The 21,060-nt window shown below is 41.8% G+C and overlaps 1 long non-coding RNA gene across 2 annotated transcripts in view; it reads left to right on the top strand.

The window, feature by feature from the left end:
* Positions 1–16,467, top strand: part of LOC137332107 (uncharacterized) — a 29,071-nt gene extending 12,604 nt beyond the window's left edge. For both annotated transcript variants that reach the window (XR_010965585.1, XR_010965586.1), the window contains exon 4: positions 16,198–16,467. This is a non-coding gene — a long non-coding RNA (uncharacterized lncRNA). The remainder of the gene's footprint in view (positions 1–16,197) is intronic.
* Positions 16,468–21,060: the final 4,593 nt, after the last annotated feature.

The raw sequence follows: 21,060 nt of genomic DNA, 5'->3' as shown, positions 1-21,060 counted from the left end.
GGGCTACTTTAATCTTGTATAACTCATTGGTAAAACAACATTTGGAATTTTGTGTTCAATTTTCAATGTCCTACCTTCAAAATAATTTTTGGACTGAGTTCAAAGGAGAGTAACGGATGATTATAGAACTTAAAATTCTAGTTTACAGAGAATCAGATAATTGAACTTATTTACGAAGGAGCAAAACAAATTGAAAGGGATATTATCCAGAGGAAAAATTTTAAAAATGTGGCTCATGATGTGGACTCTAGCTGATCAAGAGGAATGTGGTTCCTGAAGTGAACTCTTGCTGATTACGTGGAAAACTGTGTATGCTTCCCTAATTTTCTATCTATTAATGTTAATGGACAGGAAATCATGGGACGTGTACCTGTGATTTTCCGATATGCGCTCATGGCAGGTATGGCTCCACATCGGGCGCCGTGTTCATAAAGTTTGCCCTCAAATATTTAATTCAAATGTAACAGGTTATTTAAGTTAAGTTGTGATTGTAGAACTGGAGGGCAAGAGTTTAAAATGAATGAGCCTCAAATTAGGCTAGAGTAGGATTTTTTTTGTCCTGACAAAGGAAAAATGTAATAAAAATACCATGTATTGCAGTCAGTGCAGTCCTGCACAGAAGAATTTTGGGCTATCTTAACCATTACTGTTGTTGAATTAGACTACAGTTCTACTGGTGTGAAACTGATTCTCAATCTAGGACCTATGATGTGAGTTTTTGATATGTCAAAATACCATAAAAGTCCTTGTAGGTTATTTTGCATAAAAAGAAATGAATTGAATATAAACCACCATACTACCAAATTTGGGGCATTTCTAATAACAATAGAGAGGAGAATTTTTGAAAAGAGCAAGTTTGGATGCCCAGAGGCAGGCAACAGATTACCTAGCTTGACGGTATGCTGATTTACCTATTTTAAATAAAGAATTTATATTTTTAAGAAGTTTCAGGAGACATAAGGGTGAGGCAATATCATAAAAACGAATGCATTGGGCTGCCATGGGATCAAGAACAGGGACAGAATCAATAGTGAGTAAATTTAGACTGGTCATGGAGTAAGGATTGACGTGGATGACAAAAGGCACTATTAATGCTGAAAAATGTACAGTTTGACAAATATGATCCTGGCTGTGAGTCAATCTAATATTACAGAACAGAAAACAGTGAGTGGCCTATTTTTAGCCATTGGTGTAAATGCAATTTAAAATGTGGGTGATAAACAGCTCTAACCTAATTGGAACTGTAGATAAACTGAAAGGTTGTGATACTTAAAATAATTTTTTTTTAGTGTGTGTCCAACTCGAGGATAGATACAGACAATGAAAATGCCAAGTAAATCACCCAGTTCTTGGACCCATCATATCAAAAGCACATTGCTGCCTCATTAGGAATCTTTTGAGTAGTCTCATTTCTTGAAATGTCAGGAAATAACCTGCTCCAAAATCTTCTCTGCAACTGTGAGTTCACTCTGTGGTATAAACTGTATCTGTTACAGCTTAGACATTTCCAGTACTTGGAGAAGAAAGAAGAGTTTCTATTTAAAAAGCACTTTACCATGTCTGTTAGAAACATCTCAAAAAAGTTTATATAAAATTAATTACTTTGAAGTGAATTGTTGTTATCTATGCAAATACAGCACTCATTTTGCATGCAGCAAGATCCCATAATGAAATGAGTAATCAGTTAAATTGACCTTGCCCCCTTTGTTCTTGCAAATTATCACCCTATCTCCAATCTCCCTTTCCTCCCCAAAGTCCTTGACTGTGTTGCTGCCGTCCTAAATCCATCCCCATCTTTCCCGCAACTCCATGTTTGAACTCCAATCAGGTTTCCGCCCCCGCAACAGCACCGAAATGGCCCTAATTAAAGTCACAAATGACATTTTCTGTGACTGTGACTGTGGTGCACTTGGCCCCCTCCTATTTCTCACCTACATGCTGCCCCTCAGCGACATCATCCGAAGACATCACGTCAGGTTCCATGTATATGCTGACGACATCCAGCTTGTAAGACAAATTCAGGTCTAACACCAATTGGTTACAGTGATTGTTCTTTTACTTTGAGCACAAGGAAGGATTAAATGTTCGAACTGTATATTTATATACTGTCAAGAGTCCCACCCACGTTTGGCAGCGTGATAGAACGTTATCATTTTAGCTGAGGATCATGTGGTACGTTGACTTAAGATCATCAATTTGCTGAGGAGGTTAGGGCTGATAATAGTAAAAGTCAGTTTTTAACCCTTTACAAGCTCTACCTCACCACCACCTCTCTCAATCCCTCCAGTACCCAAGTGTTTTTAGCCTGCTTGTTCGATATCTAGTCCTAGAGGAGCCACAACTTCCTCCAATTAAACATTGGGAACAGTGAAGCCATTGTCTTCGCCCCCCGCCACTAACTCTGTTCCCTTGCCACTGGTTCCATCCACCTTCCTGCCCCTTAGGTTGAACCAGACTGTTCGCAACCCCAGTGTCCTATTTGACCTTGAGCAGAACGTTCGCTGAACTAATGCACCACCCAATCCCTTCGCCCCAACATTGGCGGCCGTACCTTTAGCGTCTAGACCCTAAGTTCTGGAATTCCCTCCCTAAACCTCTTCACCTCTCCACTTCTCTCTCCTCCTTTAAGACCCTCCTTAAAACGTACCTCTTTGACTAAGCTTTTATTCACCCCTCCTAATATCTCCTTCTTTGGCTCAGTGCCAATTTTTGTCTGATGACGCTCCTGTCAAAGGCTGTAAGATGTCACAATGGAAAGGAACATCAGACGGTTTTTCTAATGGCGGCCGGACCTGTGGCACAGTTTTATGATCCAGCAGTAAGTTGAAAATTACCCGCTCTATCTCCATCCTTGCCTTTAAAAGCCTTCTCAACACACATCTCTTTGAGCAAGCTTTTGATCACCTATTTTAACCCTCCCTCAATGGCTTGATGTCTGCTCCTTTTTTTTGTGTGATGTGCTTTGAGATGTTTTTCTATTAAGTCAATGAATGTTTTTTTCCATCTATGGCTGTGGTTCTACTGAAACTGCAAGAGCAAATGCCATATAAGTGTAATTTATTGTTCTAGCTGCAGTAGATGGGAAAGCTCATTTATTCACTTAATAACTGCCTTGAACATTTGATCTGTGAAAATTGTTATTTGATATATGAGCGAATGATAGAATTGAATAATACTCATTTATACATTTTGTATAATTATGTAATAACAGAAAAGCCTTTATGGAATGAGAGTTCAAGATTTTTTTTCCAGTGGGAGTGAGCATTGTTGTAAAAATATGGGAAGTCTTTTCACAGAAATCTATTCTTTTAGCTGCAGGCTATTCCACTAGCTGTTATATGGATTCTTCTTTCTGCTTTGTTCTGAATTGTGATTAACAAATTGGAGAGACTTTTCAACTCCTATTAAAAACATGAGAATGGTGCCTGCCAAGGCATAAACCATTTTTATTTCAAGCATCAGTATTTTTCTGCCTTAAGAAATCCACTTTTAAAAAGGCACACTGTGGCCATCAGTACAGTTTTGGCTTTTTTTTTATTGGAAAGTGCAGCTCATTGCAAAACGGGTGTGCTTGATTGTGTGATTAATTTCATGGTCTACACTGAGTGCCCACTCAGTGCAGCTGCACAGCACCAGCTGAGGCCGTACAAAGTCAGCCCTTATAAGTATGATTTTCAGCATCATAGTACATGAACTGAAAACAAACTAAACCAGTTGGTCCTGGGTGACCAGAGTTTCCCTGAACCTATCGGCAGTCTAAGGGTTAAGGCATTTTTTTCATCTCATGTTGGGTGAGCTGGGATATTTAAAAAGCAGCCAGGGCAGGGTGTATTGAATTTCCTGGAGCTGCCAGTATTCCAAGGGTTAAGATTTAACAAAGGAGCTGCACATGTGTAATTAGGCAATGTGGGCTAAGATTTATTGCATTTGTATCACTGCATAAATGTGGTTGTGTCATATTTGCAAAAAATTATTTTGCCATGACCCAAATAATTTTAGTTATTCCTTCATTTGTTGTGGCATGTCTTATTTTTTGGTACTCCACAAAATATTTGAAGACTGACTAAACATGGCACCAATATTCTGCTGAACTAATAATATTCCTTAAAGGTAACAGGCTTCCTGTGACCACTGTGGTGCAAAATATTCAATTTCCCTGTGCATCTCATAAAAATTAATTGACTTTTAAAAAAAATAATTGATATTTAAACCTAATGTGAAGCTTCCAACACACTTTATTTATTCTATTGGATTATAAAAATATTACATTTTTAGCCATGTGATGATATATCCACAACATCTGTGTTGCGTAACACAATGAATTTTCTCCTCACTGTATGTCTGGGAATCCTACCCGAAAACATGTTGGAGTTTGTTTAAAATCTGAATAAAATAGCTGAAACTGTGCCTGAAGGTGCTATAAAACAGAGCCTGGGCTCTGAGAAAAGGAAAGGAAGAAAGGAAAGGAGAAAGTAAATGAACAGCATGGATTTAACAACTATCATGCTATTATTTACGTGCTGTGATCATCTATATGTTCTGATTCTCCGATTGCTGCATGGCTAGAAATGTCAAAATTGACAGTAAATGTTTTGTGAATAGCTATTGGTATATTCTTCAAAATATCCAGAAAACAGCAGAACATAAAGCAGTGATTTAATTATCACTATGTAATTGTCATTGTCGTGTAGCATAATCTAGCATTTCAAGGTGTAGACGTAAGGGTAGATTTTCCAACAATTGAAATTAATGGTGTAAAATTCCCCTGGGCCCACTGACTTCTGCATCTGAATTCCTGATAGGTATCCAGGAAAGCAAACTCATAAAATTACCTCTTTAATGTTCTGCAGCAAAGTGATTTCAGGCCATGTGAACAGCCTAACACAACTAAATGTAACTTTGCCTCAGAATGTATTTCAGTATGTTTGCCACCTTATTGCATTCTTACAGCCATATGACTTAAGAATGAAATACTTCAAAATTGTCCATAGCACATGTCAGTCATTGACTGACATTTCTAAATCCAAGACGAGTGCAAAATTGATATAACAGAAATAAAATTACATAGGTGAGGTTTTGTATTTGTATCAAATGCTGTCAAGACGTTGAATGCAGAATAAAGCTTCCTCTACTTCAGCAATGTGCCAACTTTGCACTAGCCTTATACTTAAAAATGTAATGCACCCCCTACTGCATCAGTATGTGTAGGTTTTTTTCTCCTCTCATACCAACTGCTATATGGCATCTCTTACTGAGATTTATACAGTTTGAGTGACGGGCTAGGAGCAGGTGCAAGCATTCAAATTAGATTTGAATGAGGTGAGAGTAACATAACAGAACCTCCCACCTCATTTTCCTCCTCCAACCCAGACAGGTGCCTATTAGGTAAGGCACTCAGAAGAAGTAGGCATTTGGGCTTACGCCTGGTCTTCCTCAGATTGGAGGAGCATAGAGAGAGCAGGCAGCAAAACCACGAAGGATTCAAAAAGTTACATACCCTTATTTTTGGACAGAAAGGCCCCATGGCCAGTGGCCATTATCGCTGCTGCGGGCCCGAGAAGCCTACAATAGTGATCGGGGTTCTGTCCTCATTTCTGATGTAAGGTCTAATTAAATTTATGGTGGAGGTATTAATAAAACGTTAATTTATAAATAGCTTTGTCCTTTATTTTACTATTGATCGATCTTTATTGTTCTCCAGCATCTAATAAAAATTATTACTGTATTACCTTTGAAAAATACATCTGAAAATAAAGAAGAGGATGATTTTTAAAGGGTGGGGGGAGGGGTTATTACCAACCATGGTAATCACCTGTAAATCTAATATTTGTAATTAAGTGGACCTGACAGGCTTGTTCTAAAACGAATGATTTGTGCTCAGTGAAAACAGTAATGGGCTAATGGTAAAATCTACCTTTATTTTATTGCGATTATTTGCATAGGCCTTCCCATTAACTATTGCTACAAAGAATTACAGTTGTCAGCTTGCTATGAGAAAATGCATTGAAATTCATGGCACGAGGATTCAATTTATATTTATAGGATGCAAAAGTTTGCCTCACTGTTATGGTGAATGGCAGGTGTACAGCTGTTGTCTATGGCTGAAACCATAATAAAAAGGGTAAGGGATACTTTCTTTAAAAAACAAGGGAAAAAAATTGAGGGTTATTATTATTATTCCTAGCTCTCGTGCATAGAAAATATTTTTTTACGGTAATGTGTCAGTAAACAGGCATTCATTGATCTGTTACATTCTCATATGTAAGGAAAAATGACCTACAGAAGAAAATAGGAAGCAAACAAGGGAACCTGGTAATCTACAGAGAAATGAGAGTGGGGAAAAAGTATGTTCAGGTTTCAATAATAACCTATTGCCATTTTGAAAAGGTTAATGAGCCATTCTTGAAGTATCGGGGTCAGTTTATATGGGTTGGGGGCCATTAAAATCGAGCTATTTGACTATGGCCTTGTTCCTGCTGTAATTGTGCTTGCTGCCATTTTAACTCCTGATTTCATTTAGATGGCTGAGGTGGGAGTGCCTCATGAATTAATGCAAATTGGAGTCCTACGTTGTAATTAGGATCCTGATACGATTTTAATTTGGTCCATCAGAACCTCCTCCTTTAAGACCAACCTCTTTGACCAAGCTTGTAGTCACCTTTCCAAACATCTCCTTCTTTGGCTCGGTGTCAATGTTTGTCTGATTACACTCCTATGAAACGCCTTAGGATGTTTTCCAAATGTTAAAGTCGCTATATAAGTGCGAGTTGTTTTTTTTTGATTCGTTCATGGGATGTGGGCGTTGCTGGCGAGGCCGGCATTTATTGCCCATCCCTAATTGCCCTTGAGAAAGTGGTGGAGAGCCGCCTTCTTGAACTGCTGCAGTCCGTGCATGTATGTAGCTCCAGCAATAGACTATAGCATTAAATTAATTTAATCCAAATTAGTTTAAAACTAATTAGATTTGTGGATTCTTTTCTTTCCTTCAAGATGTTCCTTTTCACATCTATGCTGATTGAAATTTTTGAAAGATTCAGGGGGAAAATTTGGTTAAGGGTCCGTTCTGGGTGACGGTAGCGCGATGCGCTAACACCCCGGGCCCCACGGACGCTGGGCAGTCAAGACGCAAGTTTGGACCCAAGGGAGCACTTACCTGCAATCGGCATTCCTTTCCAGGCCTTGCACGTGGAATCAATGCAATTTGCACTTTCCACCACCAGAGGGAGCGCCATCTCTTAAAGGGAGGATGCGTCTTAGAAATCTCTTAAAGGTAGCTTGTACCTGTTATTTGCTGAAAATAACAGTCTACTGTCTGCATGGAGTCTGAACGGAGATCAGACATCGCACATGTAAAACATAGATGCAGATCCTATCCCTATGTTTACACACTGATGAGTTATGTTAAAACATTGAATAAAGATTGCGCACTACTAAATCACACATCCTCCAATCTGCACGCCAAACCTCACCAATCTGCCAATCTGAGTTGGTACCAAGCGTGTGAGAGCACATGCACAAGGTTCTCTGCTGATGCACTAGAGACCTTGGGTGCAAGAGGTGGACAGAAGGAGGGACAGCCTATATCCGCAGGGGGGGTGCGAGAGGCCTTCCAGACATATATCAAAAGGCAGTGGGAGGCAGCAGGGGACGAAGTCAATGCCAGGCTCACAGCATCATGAACATGGATGCAGTGCAGGAAGAAGTTCAATGCTTTGACATGAGTGGTCAAGGTGAGTGAGGTCAACTGGCAAGTGGCGTCTCCTACCAACTGTACCACACACTACACCTCCCATCCCCCACCTACCAATAAACTCTTTCCATCAGTACTCAACTCTTCCAATCAGATGCCTCCTCTCACCCTTACACATTACCATTGTTTCAAGCTGCCCACCCACAACTCACAGGCCACACACACTGGCAGCCATTCAACCATGACAGGCACATCACCCAGGCACACGTCCCGCTTTCTTGCAGGAGAAGGTGGTGCATATCAAGAGGTAGCAAGTGGCCGTGGCATTTAGCCCCTCGAGCCTGTTCCACCTTTCAATGAGATCATGATGGATCTGTGACCTAACTTCATATATCCGTCTTAGCCCCATATCCCTTAATACCTTTGGTTCACAGAAATCTATCAATCTCAGATTTAACATTCACAAGTGAGCTAGCATCAACTGCCGTCTGCAGAAGAGTGTTCCAAACGTCTCCCATTCTTTGCGTGTAGAAGCATTTCCTAACTTCACTCCTGCACGTCCTGGCTCTAAATGTTAGGCTATGTCCCCGCGTCCTAGTATTGAAGTCTAGGAGACCTCCAAAAATAGTTACAAATGTCTCGGCAGCCAGAGGCAATAATCCAGCCACTAACCTGTAAGTCCTGCATGTTCCCTTTAAATAGCGCTGGTGGGGGGGGGGTCCTCCAGGCACTCTAAAACACGTTCAGATGGTCGGGGTTAAGATGTGCGTTGAGTTGAGCGTTAAGTCCCAAAATGCTGTGTATCACTTTAATCAGCGTTGCACATTGATTGAAGCCATTTTCTCTCTACTTTACATGATTCCAGTGTTCGTTATCTGCGCCTGTGCAAACTCCTATACCAAGATGGCATCTGGCGCACGTCACGCAGGAAACGTGCATGCGCATCCAAGACGCCATCTTGGATGTCGGAGAGGCTGTATAGCGCCGAAACAATGGGCGCTACACAGCCCAATTTAGCGCCCTCAGTCTTGGTGAGTTCATAGTTACTGCATCTAATGTGTGGATATGAGCTGTATAAATTACATAACATTTATGTGTCAGCTTACCTAAATGGTAGTACAGTCATCTCTGAGTTAAAAGGTCTGGGCTCCAGGAATTAAGCATATAATTTAGGCTGTCATTTCAGTACAGTACTGAGGGAGTACTGCATTGTTGGAGGTGCCGTCTTTTGAATGAGACATTAAACCAAGGCCCTATCTATCTGCTTAGGTGGACATAAAAGATCCCATGGCACAATTTGAAGAAGAGCAGACGAGTTTTCCTGGTGTCCTGGTCAATATTTATCCCTTAACCAGAACTACCAAAACAAAACTGGTCATTTATCATGTTGCTATTTGTGGGGCCTTGCTGCGTGCAAATTAGCTGCAATGTTTGCCCACATAACAATAGTGACTACACTTCAAAAATAATGAATTGGCTCTAAGGCACTTTGGAATGCCCCAAGGACACAAAAGGTGCTACATAATTGCAAGTTTATCTATGTATAATTAGGTTTTAATGATTATAGGACATGGATGTTACAGGGTTCATGAAACAGGACAGGTAGGATATATGTATCCTCCCTGGGAATGTAACAAGGTGACAACAAACTGGTAACTTTATAGGTTGGAGTGACTTAAATTCAACTTGATTTAACTATTGATTTTTTTTTCTTGTTGAGCAAGATATCACAACAGCTTCATTGCTTGCATATGATACATCAGATATTTTCACTCTTCTGCAAATACAAGAAGCAGGAAAGCCATCAGTGAAATACGGGAAAAATAGTGTATAGTCTATAGGAAGTCTGATCACTCATCCAGGCAAGTGGAGAGTATTTCATCACACTCCTGACTTGTGCCTTGTAGATGGTGGAAATGCTTTGGGGAGTCAGGAGGTGAGTCACTCGCCGCAGAATACACAGCCTCTGACCTGCTCTTGTAGCCACAGTATTTATATGGCTGGTCCAGTTAAGTTTCTGATCAATGGTGACCCCCAGGATGTTGATGGGGGATTCGGTGATGGTAATGCCGTTGAATGTCAAGGGGAGGTGATTAGATCCTCTCTTGTTGGAAATGGTCATTGCCACTTATGAGCCCAAGCCTGGATGTTGTCCAGGTCTTGCTGCATGCGGGCATGGACTGCTTCATTATCTGAGGGGTTGCGAATGGAACTGAACACTGTGCAATCATCAGCGAACATCCCCATTTCTGACCTTATGACGGAGGGAAGGTCATTGATGAAGCAGCTGAAGATGTTTGGGCGTAGGACACTGCCCTGAGGAACTCCTGCAGCAATATCTTGGGGCTGAGATGATTGGCCTCCAACAACCACTACCATCTTCCTTTGTGCTAGGTATGACTCCAGCCACTGGAGAGTTTTCCCCCTGATTCCCATTGACTTCAATTTTACTAGGGCTCCTTGTTGCCACACTCGGTCAAATGCTGCCTTGATGTCAAGGGCAGTCACTCTCACCTCACCTCTGGAATTCAGCTCTTTTGTCCATGTTTGGACCAAGGCTGTAATGAGGTCTGGAGCTGGGTGGTCCTGGCGGAACCCAAACTGAGCATCGGTGAGCAGATTATTGGTGAGTAAGTGCCGCTTGATTAGCTAACCACCAAAACTGTAGTACTTTAAAATAATACCATTCAATAAGCATCCTTTATTAAAAGAATCACTATAATTGCTTAAGGCAATTCTGAATATGTCTAAGATGCATCTGGGAGCCACAGGTTTTCATCCAGCTGCCTAGCTTTCAATTATGCTGATCAGACAGTTCCTGCCTAAGGAACTTCCAAGTGAAAGAGAGTAGATTGTAAATTGAAGCCAATCTTAAATATATGGAAAAGCTTCTCTCTTCCCTGGGCTATGTAACACATAAAATGAAGAGTTAATCTGTATGTTGGATATTTCAGCTTTGAAGATTAGCAATAGAACATTAACTTCTTTGGTGAAAACACATACAGGAGAAATATTTTTCAGCCCATTTTCGAGCCCAAGAATAGGTAACGTGCTTCAAGTACACACCAGAAGCTGGAGGCCCGAGGCTCACCCAAAAGGATGTTATGGTAAACCTTTATAAATCACTGGTTAGGCCTCAGATAAAGTATTGTGTCCAAGTCTGGGTACCGCACTTTAGGAAGGATATCAAGGTCTTGGAGAGGGTGCCAAAGAGATTTACTAGAATGGTACCAGGGATGAGGGACTTCAGTTATGTGGAGAGATTAGAAAAGCTGTGATTGATCTCCTCAGTGTGGAGATGCCGGTGATGGACTGGGGTGTACAAATGTAAGGAATCTTACAACACCAGGTTATAGTCCAACAGTTTTATTTGAAAATCACAAGCTTTCGGAGGCTTTTTCCTTCGTCAGGTGAGTGTCGGATTCATTGAAAATTACCGCATATGTAGTCATAGAACAATGCCTGGTGATTATAGATAATCTTTCCAACTGCCTGTTATCAAGGCCATCAAATGAATTGAATAGTGTTCAGACAGACAACTGAATATACAAACGGCCAGAAGCAAAGACAGAGAGGGAGAGAGAGAGAAACAGCCAAAAGGAAGAGAAAGAGAGAGAATGACCAGTTGTATTAAAAACAGATAACTTTTTTCCCCCCTGGTGGGGTTACATGTAGCGCGACATGAACCCAAGATCCCGGTTGAGGCCGTCCTCATGGGTGCGGAATTTGGCTATCAATTTCTGCTCGACGATTTTGCGTTGTCTTGTGTCTCGAAAGCCGCCTTGGAGAACGCTTACCCGAAGATCGGTGGCTGAATGTCCTTGACTGCTGAAGTGTTCCCCGACTGGGAGGGAACCCTCCTGTCTGGCGATTGTTGCGCGGTGTCCGTTCATCCGTTGTCGCAGTGTCTGCATGGTCTCGCCGTTGTACCATGCTCCGGGGCATCCTTTCCTGCAACGTATGAGGTAGACAACGTTGGCCGAGTCACAGGAGTATGAACCATGTACCTGGTGGGTGGTGTCCTCTCGTGTGATGGTGGTATCTGTGTCGATGATCTGGCATGTCTTGCAGAGGTTGCCGTGGCAGGGTTGTGTGGTGTCGTGGACGCTGTTCTCCTGAAAGCTGGGTAATTTGCTGCGAACGATGGTCTGTTTGAGGTTGGGTGGCTGTTTGAAGGCGAGTAGTGGAGGCGTGGGGATGGCCTTAGCGAGGTGTTCGTCGTCATCGATGACATGTTGAAGGCTGCGGAGAACATGGCGCAGTTTCTCCACTCCGGGGAAGTACTGGACGACGAAGGCTACTCTGTTGATTGTGTCCCGTGTTTGTCTTCTGAGGAGGTCTATGTGATTTTTCGCTGTGGCCCGTCGGAACTGTCAATCGACGAGTCGAGCATCATATCCTGTTCTTACGAGGGCGTCTTTCAGTGTCTGTAGGTGTCCATCGCGTTCCTCCTCGTCTGAGCAGATCCTGTGTATTCGCAGGGCCTGTCCACAGGGGATGGCCTCTTTGACGTGGTTAGGGTGGAAGCTGGAAAAGTGGAGCATCGTGAGGTTGTCCGTGGGCTTGAGGTAGAGTGAGGTGCTGAGGTGCCTGTCTTTGATGGCGTCCACGACACCACACAACCCTGCCACGGCAACCTCTGCAAGACATGCCAGATCATCGACACAGATACCACCATCACACGAGCGGACACCACCCACCAGGTACATGGTTCATACTCCTGTGACTCGGCCAACATTGTTTACCTCATACGTTGCAGGAAAGGATGCCCCGGAGCATGGTACATCGGCGAGACCATGCAGACACTGTGACAACGGATGAACGGACACCGCGCAACAATCGCCAGACAGGTGGGTTCTCTCCCAGTCGGGGAACACTTCAGCAGTCAAGGACATTCAGCCACCGATCTTCGGGTAAGCGTTCTCCAAAGCGGCCTTCGAGACACAAGACAACGCAAAATCGTCAAGCAGAAATTGATAGCCAAGTTCCGCACCCAACCTGGATCTTGGGTTCATGTCGTGCTACACGTAACCCCACCAGGGGGAAAAAAAAGTTATCTGTTTTTAATACAACTGGTCATTCTCTCTCTTTCTCTTCCTTTTGGATGTTTCTCTCTCTCTCTCCCTCTCTGTCTTTGGTTCTGGCCGTTTGTATATTCAGTTGTCTGTCTGAACACTATTCAATTCATTTGATGGCCTTGATAACGGGCAGTTGGAAAGATTATCTGTAATCACCAGGCATTGTTCTATGACTATATATGCGGTAATTTTCAATGAATCCGACACTCACCTGACGAAGGAGAAAGCCTCCGAAAGCTTGTGATTTTCAAATAAAACTGTTGGACTATAACCTGGTGTTGTAAGATTCCTTACATTTGATCTCCTTAGAGCAGAGAGGATTAAGGGCAGATTTAATAGAGGTGCTCAAAATTATGAAGGGTTTGATAGAGTAGATAGGGAGAAACTGTTTCCGCTGGCAGGAGTGTTGGTAACCTGGAGCTTGGATACTGGCTTTGGATTGCAATGTATTCCATGCCTCATTGCATGTTTGACTTGACAGTTTAGTGTTCCTCAGGAGTGATATCAGCAAATATTCTGCTCTGTGGCCTTGCTGCTTTAGCATTCATGTCAGAAGCTCCACTCTAGTGACTGCACTACTGGGCCAGAGAAAAATTAAAGCTCACCCTTACTTTTCAGGATTGAATCCAGGATGACTGATCTTTAGATCCTACGTGTGCCATAATGCAACATTAGCTCATTAGTATAATTTCAGAGCACACGACACATTGGGAACACACCAGGGTCAGAAGATGGTATATGAGAGGTCCTGGAAAAAATCAGATTTATGGATCTGAGGACCACCTCAATGTCAACCTTAATGAGCTTAGAACATGACAGATGTACAGGATCTTAGCACCTGATGCACTTCAGGGCTGAATTATTGTGCAACCTGTACAACAGATACTGAGCATGTCTCAATGCTCCATGTTACATGGTGGCTTCCACTAACTTGCAGCAGTATTACCAAACAGCGCATTATTGGCCACTGTAAATCGAAAGTTTATATTTACATACATACGAGCATACGAATTAAGAGCAGGAGTAGGCCATTCGGCCCCTCATGCCTGCTCTGCCATTTGATAAGATCATGGCTGATCTGATTGTGACCTCAACCCTACTTTCCTGTCAATCTACTATGACCTTTGACTCGCTGGTTAATCAGGAATCTATCTAACTCAGCCTTAAAAATATTCAATGACCCTGCCTCCACCGCTCTCTGGGGAAGGGAGTTCCACAGACTCGCGATCCTCTGAGAGAAAAAATTTCTCCTCATGTCCGTCTTAAATGGGAGTCCCCTTATTTTTAAACTGTGTCCCCTAGTTCTAGTTTCTCCCATGGGGGAAGCGCTTCTTCAAAATCCCAATGATCTCAATAAGAACATGGGTACTACCATGGCTATTGTTATATTGATGTTCAGTGGTAGAGCATGGGTTGTGTAATGGCTTCATCAGCCAGGTATTTAATGGGTAGCCCTTGTCACCAAGTAGCCATCTATGCACTGGCTAGTCATTCTTGGAAAGATGGTGGCACTGTGGTCCGTTGTAGTATGGCAGCATTATGGTACACCCCCGGTAAGTGCGCACACACCTGCATTATTCTCATGGCATGATCAGTGACAACCTGGATGCTGAGGGAATGAAACCACTTCCTGTTCATGAACGCCGCTGGTTCATGGGGAGGTACTCTGATGGTGACCTAAGTGTAATCAATGACCCCCCTGTCCTGGGGAAGTCCGCTATCGCTGCAAAGCCAACAGCCCACCCATGTTGGCTGCTGCTGTCCATGGGCAACTTGACTTACGTAGTGGCCCTTTGGAAGAGGGCGTCTATTGCCTGCTTGATGCTGGAGGCCAACTGGCTGATATGTGCCATGTCACATGCTGCAGCCTGGAACAATCCAGAGGTAAAAAGGTTCAGAGCCATAATTACATTGATGGCTACAGACAACACATGGCCACCTCTCAGTGTGGGCTCCAGGTCTGACACAGAGCAGTGACAGCTTCACGGCTGAACCGAAACCTCCAAAAACATTGTCCCTCAGTGAAATTGAGGAGAGTGACCCAATTTCTGTGGAGCCTGTTTGGAGGGTATTGGTGCCTTTGTTCCACCCCACCCCCACAGCTGTCATCCTGCAGATTCTTTGATCTCTTTGCTGTTGCTTCTCCTGCTGCTTCTGCTTCTGCTGTTCTCCTCCACTAGAGGTGACCCCTTGTGATTGGTGGAGAAGCAGTTTAAATCGACTGGGTCTCACATTGATGATGTCGGGCAGACTTGCCACTCACCTTAACCCGCCCGCCCGAAACCCATTAAAACTCCCCCATTAAATCTGTCACACTGTAATTCAAATTTTTTTTAGCTGTTCCTTATCAAGTTAAGTCAGTTGGATAATCCTGAGCAAAAATACACCCCAAAATATACATGTGAAAATTGGGTATTTATTGCATCAGTGTAGCCAGAATAAATAAACATGTGCAACTGTTAATCAACTGTGTGTAAATGCCCATGCCATTTCTACATCAATGGGACGGTTAGTCCTCCCTTTCAATTTTAACTCTGCTCTCACCTCATTGCCATCAAGCAGTGGGAGTTAAAATTCCCCCGACAGAAACGAGGGTTTTCTGTTTGATCCCTGGGAAAATTACAAATTATCTAGATGTTGGACAGTTAAAGGCACACTCCAGGCCAGAGGGAGCAAGGGCTCACGCACAGGAGTGGTCTGAGATAATAAACCTGAGAAAAATATCCAGAGTAAAAACTCAAAAATGTGAAAAAAGGTACCTACTGAAAATATTACAAAGTGGCTGAATTTAATTTAAAACAGCGCTTTTTGTGTTTAAAAACAAAACACCAAAAGTTTAAAGATTTATCCCTTTAGAAAGAAATATTTACATTTATGTAGCACCTTATCATGTTGTCTAAATGTCTCATTGAACTTCATGTGATGAATTATTTTTGAAGTGCAGTAATTGTTGTTAATGATGCAAAAGTTGATGAGTAAATCTAAGTTCCAATTTTCCAACTGATTTTGTTCACCTTTAATGCAGGATTTGTGCACAGCAAAAGAGCAAAAAAATTTGTAGATCTTGGAATTCCTTTCAATTCTGTAGTGTGTACTGGTCACCTCTCTTGGTTCTCATGCTTTGTCAGTCAGTGAAGTGATGACAATTGTGGAAGAGGAGCAGATGGTAGCATGTCAACCAAGCTGAAATGTGTGTTGGTTTGAATGAACCTCCTCCATTAACACTGCATGGCTTTCAAATCTAGTTCCTGCCACTTAAGTAAAGAGTTGCCTGCTGGTATGCCAGACTGTTGCCCTGAAGCATTTTTATGTTGGAATATTTTTTTAAAACTGCACAGAATCATTTAATTTTTTCTTTTCCAGTTTCTGTTTGTGGCATTTCAAACATAATTTCATTAATTTACTCATTACGACTTTTCCTCTTTCTAGCTCTACATGCTGATCTCCATGGTCATTCCTTCAGCCCACAAGATGTTAGAAATATCAAAGGCAGACGACAAATGTGAGGATGGCGAAGGAAAAGTCATGTTGCTTTTGGCAAGTGATCGTGCCCTTGGTGGGCAATTGTTATTGTCATAAAGCTACTCCTGTTCCATGTCCTACATTCAGAAACTTTTCTTTGACTTTGTTTAGTGTTACATTTCATATTTTGCCATAATGGTGTGAAAAAGGGTTAGATCAAAATGCTAGTGCACCTTGCAGGAGAGAAGTGTGGTATAAATGATTCACAATCCATCTTCTGTAACGTTTGCATGCCTTTTTTCTGCAAAGCACGCCCACTGTATTCAGGATGGTGTACATAGCAGTCAAAATAACAATAATAGGTCATGCAATGTGGCATGTTACGGTACATGCCACAGATTTATTTATTTAATTCAAGTTTCCTTACTTAGCTATCTGGCAAAGAAACCTGGTGAAACAGTTCTAATTATTTGAAGGAGCCAGCCTATCTTTTTCCGTTTTTATGGGGCACTAAATATGTGTGCTAAAAGTGACATTTGAAGGATTGTGTTGCTCTAATGCATTGTTAGAAATATCTGAAATATTTTGTTAAATGTGAACCTGTTTGAGTCATAAAAGAATAGGGGTGGATTATCACAATGATGCAGGAATAATGGTGGCCATCTGGTCCTCAGTCCAACTGTTTCAAAGTAACCAAACAAAAATAGTTTACTGTGAGCAGGTTGTCAGTCAGTACAACATAGCCACTTCCACAGCGAAAATGCATCATTTGAAAACAGAAGCTGCTGACTCTCTTAGGGAAAGAATTAATGAGGAAAGGTTCTGTGGTTTGATTGAACTTACATTTATGTTTCTATTTTAATGATCTAACATAATGTTAAATATGTCTATGCCTATTATGAGCCATGGTTCAGAAAATATTTTAAGGTGAGGGATTTTGTTCAACAATACAAATCTTGCTGTTTCTTCAAATTTTATTTTATGTTTTTCCTTTAAGAAAAATTCTGGCCAGGGAAGGAGGGCTTAGGGGGATGTAGACAACAAGGAGTTTGAAGGAGAGACAAGTGCAGAGTAACAGTGTGAGGTGCTTAAAGGAGAAAGTGCCAGAGAAGTAGGGGGAGAGACGAAGGTGTGACTTAGAGATCTGGGTCACACCACCATTGCGGCGGTTTGGGCAGGGCAGATGATGGAAAGTATAGCCATGCAGGAGGTTTTGGTGAAAGGCAAAGAGTTGCCACCCATGAGCCAAGTTTCCGTCAAAGCTAGGATGTTAATACAATCATCCACAATAAGCTCCTTGGTCGTATCCTAACGTACACCAAGTCCCATTCACCCACCATTCACCAGTGCTCACTGACTACATTGGATCCTGGACCACTAACACCTCGAATTTAAAATTCTCGATCCTTGTGTTCAGATCCCTCCGTGGCCTTGCCGCCTCCTAACTCTGTAACCTCCTCCAGCCTGACAACCCTCTAAGAACTCTGCTTCCTCCAATTCTGACCTCTTGTGCATCCCCGACTTCCTTCACCCCACCATTGCCCCCGTGCCTTCAGCCGGCTAGGCCCCATGCTCCAGAATTTCCTCCCTAAACCTCTCCACCTCTCCGTCTCTCTTCCTTTAAGACGCTCCTTAAAACCAATCTCTTTGACTAAGCTTTTGGTCACTGTCCTAATGTCTCCTTCTTTGGCTCAGTGTCAATTTCTGTCTAATTATGCTCCTGTGAAGCGCCTTGGGATGTTTTAGTACATTAAAGGTGTTATATAAATGCAAGCTGTTGTTGTTGTTGAACAGACATTCTGGAGGGAAATGCAGAGAGTAATAATGATAGTTAATCTGCTAGTAAAGTCCAAGAGGGTAATGGTGGGTGGCATGGAAAAGAAGTTGGCAAGGGTAACCCTTAGCAGGTACCCTGGGCAGGAAGGCCGGCAAAAGAGGAGGGTGGGGCAGTTGGCGTTGCTACTCATAAAAAGGCGGCGATGGGCCCCTTGGGGAATGCCGAAAGGGAAGCTGTCGGGGCTTGTCCGGGGTGGGGGGGATTCAAGCCTGCGACAGTGGCAGGAGAGTAAGAAAACAGAGATGGATTGAGGTAGGGATTAGTGGGGGCAAAATACCTGAAAGGGGAGAAGTGAAAGATGGAATGACTGGGTGAAAGGAAGGGGAGAAGACAGAAGAGGCTAAGAGAAAAAAAAGGGAGATCGAATTAATGAGGTTGTGCACAGAGTGGCAGTCAAAATGTGGATGCGAATGGACACAATGCAGTGTGAACAGTTTAGGGAACTTCACTTATTGCACTGCTCTTCAGCTCTGCCTTCTCAAATGCTGTATCACAGAAATCTAACTGATGTCTTGTCATCTACAGTAAAGATGCCCTGGGCACCCAGGGAATATTTGTTGTACATAGTGTACTTTCCCATCATAACAGCCGAATTGCCACTCTATGCATTTGTCTCTGCTTCGCCACTATCCCACGTACTGGTATTGTCCATTTCAGATCACTTTATTGCATATGCCTGGTTTGATTGAATTTGCATGTATGTTTTTACTTTAATGATCTGAAATAATGTAAAATATGTCTTTGCCTTTTATGAGGCAGGGTTCAGACAATATTTTCATGTGAGGTACTTTGTTCAAAAACACAAATCTTGCTGTTTTTAAAAATTTTATTTCAGCATTTTCAAAAGCTTCATCCAACAGTGTCCATCAGTTGTTGACACCAGGTTTATCGAAAGATCTATTTCTTGTTAACCATTCTTAACTCATTTTCATAAATTGACAAAAATTCTGTGACTTTGGCAACAGCCACCACGCAGCATCATCCAATGAAATGGATCTTTAAACAAGAAAGCAGATTGATAAACTAGTCATTTTGTCCTTTAAATGTTCAATATTCTTGACAGCTATCCAGATCCACACACGTATTGTCACGTAATGCAAAAAAGATAAACTTCCAAATTTGTGTTATGAAGCTGAATTATTGAAACATTCAGAATCAAGTGAAATTCCAAACTTTCCATTTTTTTCTGAACAAGCTTTAAAAAATGTTTCAATTAAATGTGGCTTAAATTGTATTCCTGCTCTCATGGCATTAAAGTTTTGAGGAGAAATGGTATTTTTCTAATGTTATGATATTAGAACATAATATCTTAACCTTATAAAATGTTGTATAATTCTCTTAATAGACAAGGAGAAAGTGAAAACAGCTTTGTAAATGACATGTAAAATTGGGAAATTTACAAACCTATCGCATTGTGCAGTGTGTGTATTGAAATTACAGCTGCTTTTGTTCCTTCAGCCTTCTGTGGAAGGTGATAGCAGCCTCTCACAAAACCCTACCATTATTACCACCAACAGGCTTCACTTAAATGTCTGTCTGTCAATTATAATATTGCTGCAGAGTGAGATTAAAAACAACCTACTTCCTGCAGCACTTTTTTGTCATTATATTACCAAAGAGTGGGTGGACTGTTTTAATATTCATAGAACTGATCTGAAATCCAATGGTTGAGTAAAACAAAGGGAATTAGTGGCAAGGTGACTTCATTTAAGAACATGCAGCTTAGTTAGTTTATCCAATAAAATACAAGAAAAATAGTAACAATTTTTGCTTTTTGTTGGCAAGTTACTGTAATTCTAATAGTGATTGATCCATTGCAGTATGAAAGTCAAATAAGTACTATAAAATAAAACTGTCTTTGTCACCTAATAAACAGGTGACTAGTGTTCTCAAGAACAACATATTGCCAATTTCATTAGCATTTATATCATGGTTAAATTGAATTTCACAGGTTAAATTGAACTCTATTTTGAGAGAAACAATTTTGCACTTTGAATAAAAGGACTGATTTTTTCTTTTACTCTGCATAGCCAATAAACAAACAAAAATGGCATCACTGCTAGCAAAACAATTTTCAAAATTATAAAATCTGTAAATGTGCAGTGTACCATATAGTTTACCAAGAAATGAACTGGTAACTGAGACAGGCCTATATCACTCATTTGCTCTTTTTAATATTTTTTTTACACAAGAAGTTTACATGCTCTCAAAACATGGTTTCACACAGAGTAGATGCTATTACAAACATTTCACAATACTTTCAGCTAAATGCAGTGAGGGTCTTACATAGTTATATAGTTCTATACATTAGGATGAGAGGTGTTCAATGTCAGGGTCAGCTTTGGTCAGGCACTTTTGACCGCCAGAATTTTGGGGACCTGGCCCACTCGCGCACAATCGCAGAAATCAGTGTGGAATCGTGCCCTCCCCTCTTGGTTCCATTTCCAGGTTCTCTTTTCTTTACCCTCCTCAGCATCACTTCACAGCTCCTGCACACCCTTTTGTCCCTGTTGTTGACAGTTAAAGTGATTGAATGTGGTTGCATTTTGTTAGTGGGTACTTGCACAAGATCAATAATTCACACCCACCATATGTAGTCAATTGCTTTGGCTTACTGCAGCAACAACAGGACTCAGATAAGAGCCCCAGAGTTGTACCCAGGGGAAGTGAAGGGCAAATTAGAGCTGCATGGGAGGAGAAAGGAGAGTGCCAGTATGAACTAGGAATGGAGAAGGAGAGTGCCAGTATGAACTGGGAGTGGGGAAGGAGAGTGCCAGTATGAACTGGGAGTGGGGAAGGAGAGTGCCAGTATGAACTGGGAGTGGGGAAGGAGAGTGCCAGTATGAACTGGGAGTGAGGAAGGAGAGTGCCAGTACGAACTAGGAATGGAGAAGGAGAATCATAGAATCATAGAATCATAGAAGTTACAACATGGAAACAGGCCCTTCGGCCCAACATGTCCATGTCGCCCAGTTTATACCACTAAGCTAGTC

Source organism: Heptranchias perlo, chromosome 14 (assembly GCF_035084215.1).
Source record: "Heptranchias perlo isolate sHepPer1 chromosome 14, sHepPer1.hap1, whole genome shotgun sequence".
Taxonomy (NCBI): Eukaryota; Metazoa; Chordata; class Chondrichthyes; order Hexanchiformes; family Hexanchidae; genus Heptranchias; species Heptranchias perlo.
The sequence above is the reverse complement of the archived record's forward strand: the minus strand, read 5'-3'. Positions and strand labels throughout refer to the sequence as shown.